The following is a 6,520-nucleotide window of genomic DNA, read 5'->3' as shown; positions in this document are numbered from 1 at the left end:
GCCTTGGCCTCCCAAAGTGCTAGGATTACAGGCATGAGTCACCGTGCCTGGCCTCAATTACCTTTTCTTATACTTCATCCTACTACCTGACATTTTTTTCTATCATTTGAAAATATGCCTCCTTTCTCCATGAAATTCTCCTTGGCTACTATGCTTTCAGATTATCCTCTATATCCATCTATTTCTTCAGTCTTTTGAATCACAACTTCAAAGGCCTTGCTTCAGCCTCTAGAGCTCTTTGCTTATTCTAAACTCTCCAGAAAGCATCTCGTCCTCATTGTCCTGGGTTGAATTGTGTCCCACAAAAAAAGATGATAAAGCCTTAATTTTAGTACCTGTGAATATAACCTTATTTGGAAATCAGGTTTTGTCAATAATCAAATAAAGATGATGGCCGGTGTGTTGAGAGGCCAAGGCAGGCGGATCACTTGAGGTCAGGAGTTTGAGGGCAGCCTGGGCAACATGGTGAAACCTGTCTCTACTAAAAACACAAAAATTAGCCAGGTGTGGTGGCGGGTGCCTATAATCCCAGCTACTCAGGAGCCTGAGGCAGGAGAATTGCTAGAACCTGGGAGCCAGAGGTTGCAGTGAGCCAAGATTGTGCCAGTACGCTCCAGCCTGGGAAACAGAGCGAGACTCTGTCTCAAAAAAAAAAAAAAAAAAATTAAGGTGAGGTCATTTGGATGGATCCTAATCCAATATGACTATGTCTTTATGAAAGGGAAAAATGGAAATTTAGACACAGAGACAGACATGCATAGAGACAAGATGATCTGAAGTTGCATGGAGAATGCCATCTGCAAGCCAAGTAATGCCTGAGGCTAACAGAAGCTAACAGACAGACATGACATAGATTGTCTCTCACAGTCCTCGAAGGAACTAACCCTGCTGACACCTTGATTTTGAACTTCTAGCCTTCAGAACTATACGACAATAAATTTCTGTTATTTAAGCCATCTTGTTGGTCTTACTGTGTTACAACATCCCCAGGAAACTAATATACTCTCCAAGGGCTTGGAGGTAACTGTTTTATGAAGAATTTCTTTTTTTTCTGTCTTTTTTTAAAATTTAATTTAATTTTAAGTTCTAGGATACATGTGCAGGACATGCAGGTTTGTTACATAGGTAAACATGTGCCATGGTGGTTTGCTGCACCTATTAACCAATCACCTAGGTGTTAAGCTCCACATGCATTAGCTATTTATCCTGATGTCTCCCTCCCCCAATCCCGCTCCTTGACAGGCCCCAGTGTGTGTTGTTCCCCTCCCTGTGTCCATGTGTTCTCATTGTTCAGCTCCCACTTATTAGTGAGACCATCCGGTGTTTGGTTTTCTGCTCATATGTTAGTTTGCTGAGGATAATGGCTTCCAGCTCCACCCAAGCTGCTGCAAATACATTATCTCATTCCTTTTTATGGCTGCATAGTATTCCATGGTATATATGTACCACATTTTCTTTATCCAGTCTATTATTGATGGGCATTTGGGTTGATTCCATGTCTTTGCTATTGTGAATAGTGCTATAATGAACATATGCATGCACATATCTTTGTAATAGAATGATTTCTATTCTTTTGTGTATATACTCGGTAATGGGATTGCTGAGTCAAATGATATTTCTGATTCCAGATCTTTGAGGAATTGTGACACCATCTTCCACAATGGTTAAACTAATTTACATTCCTACCAACAGTGTAAAAGCATTCCTATTTCTCCACAGCCTCACCAGCATCTGTTGTTTCTTGACTTGACTTTTCTTTTTTTTTTTTTTTTTTTGAGATGAAGTCTCACTCCGTTGCCCAGCCTGGAGTGCAATGGCATAATCTCAGTTCACTGCAACCTCTGCCGTCCAGGTTCAAGCAATTCTCCCACCTCAGCCTCCCAAGTAGCTGGGACTACAGGTGCACATCACCACGCCTGGCTGATTTTTGTGTTTTTAGTAGAGACAGGGTTTCACCATGTTGACCAAGCTGTCTTGAACTCCTGACCTCAAGTGATCCACCCACCTCAGCCTCCCAAAGTGCTGGGATTATAGGCCAGCACTTTGGGAGGCTGAGCCACCATGACCGGCTGTTTCTTTACTTTTTAATAACCACCACTCTGACTAGTGTGAGATAGTATTGCATTTCTCTAATGATCAGTGATGTTGAGCTTTTTCTCATATGTTTGTTGGTTGCATAAATGTTTTCTTTTGAGCAGTGTCTGTTCATGTCCTTTGCCCACTTTTTAATGAACTTGTTTGTTTTTTTCTTATAAATGTGTTTAAGTTCCTTGTAGATTCTGGATATTAGCTCATTTCCAGATGGATAGATTGCAGAAATTTTCTCCCATTTTGTAGGTTGTCTGCTCACTCCAATAATTGCAGTGCAGAAGCTCTTTAGTTTAATTAGATCCCATTTGTCAATTTTTGCTATTGTTGCAATTGCTTTTGACATTTTTGTCATGAAATCTTTGCCTGTGCCTATGTCCTGAATAGTATTGCCATATTTTCTTCTAGGGTTTTTATAGTTTGGGGTTTTACATTTAAAGTCTTTAATTTATTTTGAGTTAATGTTTGTATAAAGTTTAAGGAAAGGGTCCAGTTTCAATTTTTCCACAAATGCTTCACCAGTTTTCCCAGCACCATTTATTAAATCCTTTCCCCGTTGCTTGTTTTTGTCAGGTTTGTTGAAGATCACATGGTTGTAGATGTGTGGTCTGAGATCTCCATTGTGTTCCACTGGTCTATGTGTCTGTTTTTGTCCCAGTATCTATGGAGAATTTCTAAAATTCATACCTCTAGTTCTAATTTTCCTTCTGAGTACTAAGCCTACAATTCCAGCAGCATCTCATAACTGCCCAACCATCATCCTAATCTGCCTTTCTAGAATATTACCCTCTTCCCTTCTCTCTTCTTTCTCACCTTTGACTCCCTGCACTGCAACCTTTGTAAATTAGATATGTGGCCCCAGGCACTCTGGTTAGAAACCACAAAGTCACCTTTGAGTCCTCATTTTCCACCCACTTGAAGCTGTCTCCATTTCTATAACCCAAGAATCATGTGTGATCCATTACTTTGTTTTTTTGTTTGTTTATTTTTGAGATGGGGTTGCCCAGGCTGGAGTGCAGTGACACAATCTCGCCTCACTGCAACCTCTGCCTCCCAGGTTCAAGCAATTCTCCTGCCTCAGCCTCCCGAGTAGCTGTGACTACAGGCACATGCCACCACACCTGGCTAATTTTTGTATTGTTAGTAGAGATGGGGTTTCACCATATAAGCCAGGCTGGTCTAGAACTCCTGACCTTGTGATCTGCTCTTCTCTGCCTCCCAAAGTGCTGCGATTACAGGCATGAGCCACCCCGCCCAGGGAATCCATTACTTTGGAAGGCTAGGATCAGGTTCCCAAACTTGGCAAGGTCCCTTTTTAACCCGTGGCCAGAGCTCCATCTTCAGACTCAACTCTACCTACTAGCCAAAAAGATTGAAGGCACCTTTTAGCCAACGTTAGGGAACACAGAACATGGAACTCTTGCTACTACTCCAGCTGATACCCAAAATTTGGTCTCTTCCTTTTTGAATAACCAAAGGTTTGCCTAGCATCTTAATATATTCAAAACTGGAGCTTTCTATCTGAACCCCAGACCAGTGGCTAGAGTTCTGGTAACTCTTCACAAATGTCCCTGCGGTCTAAAATTCCAACTCCTGTTCTGATCTGGATTACCCATCACGGCATTTGACCACTACTAGGACACTACTATTCTGTCACATCAGGGACTCATACCAGCTGGCTAACTTGGTGAAACCCCGTCTCTACTAAAAATACACAAAAATTAGCCCCGAGTGGTGGCGGGCGCGTGTAGTCCCGGCTACTCAGGAGGCTGAGGCAGGAGAATGGCATGAACCAGGGAGGCGGAGCTTGCAGTGAGCCGAGATCGCGCCACTGCACTCCCGCCTGGGCAACAGAGGGCCACTCCGTCTCAAAAAAATAAAATAAAGTTGACAAATTATATTATCATGTAAATATCATATAGGTAAGAAAGAGCTAAAAAAGAAATTAATTCATCTATGTTTTTAGCTATAGGGGACTCTACAGTTTTTTGTAATATTCCTTAGAAATTCATTTTAAAATATTGTGACTGGAAGTGATATTTGTCACTTTTGAAAATGCTATATAGAGTTACATTACAAGGAAAGCAAACACCTTATAAATAAATAAAGACTATTCATCAAAATGTATTGAAATTTCACTCTTAATGAATTAGTCTTTCACATAATCTTGACCTACAGAACACTGCAATATATCATTACCATATGCAGTGCTCTAAAAAGACCAGGTAAAGTAAATACTGGGAAAGAGGCCCACTTAACTGTGTGCAGTTTTTATTATTATTATTATTATTTTATTTTTTGGACTTTTAAAAGCAGAATTAAGTATCCAACAGCAAGACTCCTATTCTGATAAACTTTTTTTTTAATCTAAATACCTGCCTTTCTTCTGATCTCCATTGAGTCCACCAGCCCTGAAGATAGCAGCTGTACCATCTGATAGAAGATAAACTTTTGTGCCTGTTTTCCACCCTCATTGAAGAAAACCTTTGAATTTGTAACTTGGGTAGAGGATACTTATCACACAGTCTTCAGTTGCCAGGAATTCGGAAAGTGGGCCATGGCAGCCACTGCTGGAATCTGGCCTCTCTGGTTTTATGTGTTTAAAAAAAAAAAAATCAGCAGCACAGAATACTTAACTGAATTTTAGTGCACTTAACCAGAAATATCCTGCAATACCTTCTGAAGGAATGTATTTGAACTATGTAGCAGGTCTGCTGAAGAAAAGCTATTTAAATGTTACTGATCATGCTCAGATCCCATTACAGTTCTAATTTCATTCAGGCTCTGTATTCTTTTAAAATCCCTATGTGTTAACACAGTTTCTAAGCCAACATGACACGAAGTAGATTTTGCTTTTGAGAAGTCAATTCAAGGGGGACCCAAGACAGAATCTAAAGTTAAACTTGACATTCTTAAATTAATCACAATGTGTTCCCCCAAGTTTTTAAAATTCACTTCATATCACAAGAAATGTTTTCCACCAAAATTATTGGTTTGATAGCTGCTAGCATTCACTTCCTTTAAAAAGAGACAGAGAAAAAGCTTTCATTTTCATAACTCAAAGACCCCCAAATTCCAAATGTTAGAATGTTTTATCCTCAGTTAGGTAACCTTATTGAGTGGGGAATTATTTCCAGTAATTATTCTTCTCCAAATTTTGCTCTTTTGCCTGCCTCTCCCTCTTTTCCCCATTCACCATATCTGAGCTCTCTTGGCTTGAAAGATCAAACTAATCTACTAATAAGTAATACTATATCAGAGGAGTCACAAAAAATATGATTCAACAGCGATCTAAGAAAGATGATTCAACCGGGATCTTTCTAAACTTGATGCTTCTCCTCTGTGCTAGTTTGTCCACCTGTTTTCTCAGATCCAAATGTCCCCATATTGGTGGTCCATGAGTCATTCATGTTTATCCTGGTGACCACCTACGTTTAGTAGTTATTTTTCTCCCAGCATCTCAAAATCCCTGGTCTTCTTCCTCTATTAATATTCACCCAAATTTTACTAAGAACCAAGCATAATGCAAAATGTTGAAGGCTGCATAAATACAGAAATGGTATACAAAGAGACCAGAATATAAATAATTCAGGGAAGGAAGTGGGAATATTTCATGAAGGCAACGACCACATCTGATTTTCTTTTTGGCATCATAGGGGTGCTAGTTTCCAAGTTAAGAACACCTGGTTTAGACCCATTTTGTTTTATTTTATTATTTTATATATATATTTATTTGTTTATTTATTTTTGAGACAGAGTCTCGCTCTGTTGCCTAGGCTGGAGTGCAGTGGCGCGATCTCGGCTCATTGCAGCCTCCACCTCCCAGGTTCAAGCGATTCTTGTGCTTCAACCTCCCGATTAGCTGGGTTTACAGGCATGCACCACCATGCCGACTAATTTTTTGTATTTTCAGTAGAGACAGAGTTTTGCCCTGTTGGCCAGGCTGGTCTTGAACTCCTGACCTCAGGTGATTTGCCCAATTCAGCCTCCCAAAGTGCTGAGATTACAGGCATGAGCCACCAGGCCCAGCCCCCACTTTAAAATTAGTTTGTAACTCCTGTAATGAAAAGATGAAATGAGTCCATGATGTCTTACTTAATAAACTGAAATAAAACCAGGTTTGGAAAGCTGCTGTAATCCACAGATAACCAAATCCTTACTTCCCAATTTCAAAGGTTTCTGACAAAATCAAAATGACAATAGAAATAAAACTACTTTGCAAACCAGAAAAAAAAATTAATTAATTATAATTAACAAGTGAATAACCATTTTAAAATATCTAATGAGAAATATCCTTTCTGTTGCTTATGGTTTTATCTTTTCCTTGAAAATCAGATTTAGAGGGTTTAATGGGTTGAGAGGCTTCCAAGGAGAAATCAGAGAACTTTAAAAATTTTACCTTCCTGACCCGGCCTTCATTTGAATCACTAGC

This window comes from Colobus angolensis, unplaced genomic scaffold (assembly GCF_000951035.1).
Source record: "Colobus angolensis palliatus isolate OR3802 unplaced genomic scaffold, Cang.pa_1.0 Scaffold48, whole genome shotgun sequence".
In the NCBI taxonomy this organism is placed as follows: Eukaryota; Metazoa; Chordata; class Mammalia; order Primates; family Cercopithecidae; genus Colobus; species Colobus angolensis.
The sequence above is the reverse complement of the archived record's forward strand: the minus strand, read 5'-3'. Positions refer to the sequence as shown.